Raw genomic sequence first — 879 nt, forward strand, 5'->3', positions numbered from 1 at the left:
TTCATGAAAGTGGTCCAAGTGGCTAATTAGCCTCTGGATCGATTTCAGAAGCAGCACGAGGGGTGTTTCTTGGGCTTACCGTTTTTTACTGTGCACCTGAGAAATGATCTAGTTTGTGCAGCTGGCCATAGAGGTTACTAGAGACCAGGTCGTCTCTGAATCACCTCTATGGTCTTGGATGACCAGGCCATGACGTCGCTTCTGATCTAGGGGGGGGGGGGAAGCAAACTTTTTTTTTTTTTTTTTCCTAGGCGTCTATGGAGATTTTCAATGTCCGTAGTTTGCCGCCATTTCATGAGCGTGCCGAGTTTTTAACGAGTGGCATGTTGGGTATCAACACCCCCCCCCCCAATAAAAGGGGTTTGAAAAAGCGCTGCTCAAATACTGTGTGCCATAAAAATCTGCAACGATCGCCATTTTATTCTCTAGGGCAGGGGTCTCAAACTGGCGGCCCTCCAGCTGTTGCAGAACTAAAAGTCCCATGAGGCATTGCAAGGCTGATGGTTGGGCATGATTCCCACAGGCAGAGGCAGGATGGGACTTGTAGTGCCCCAGGGCCACTGCTAACAAAAAATATGTGTGTGTGTGTGTGTGTGTGTGTGTGTGTGTGTGTATATAATATAATATAATATAATTTATATAATATATATATATAATGTATTTATGCTTGTGTCATTTTTTTTTCTTTTTTTTATAATAATATTATTTATATATTTATTAAAAATACTGCTTAATACTTAGAAAAAGCCTGGTCCTTTAAAGTGGAGAAGGAATCGTGGAAATTGAATTTTAATTTATTTAAATGGGGGGGGGGGGAATATAAGCAGATTGATCATTGATGTTCTCCTGGTGACCCAGATGCCCCCCTTTGTTTTACAG

The sequence above is a fragment of the Lithobates pipiens genome, unplaced genomic scaffold (genome assembly GCF_037356315.1).
Source record: "Lithobates pipiens isolate NorthernLeopardFrog02 unplaced genomic scaffold, aLitPip1_a1.2 Scaffold_8, whole genome shotgun sequence".
In the NCBI taxonomy this organism is placed as follows: domain Eukaryota; kingdom Metazoa; phylum Chordata; class Amphibia; order Anura; family Ranidae; genus Lithobates; species Lithobates pipiens.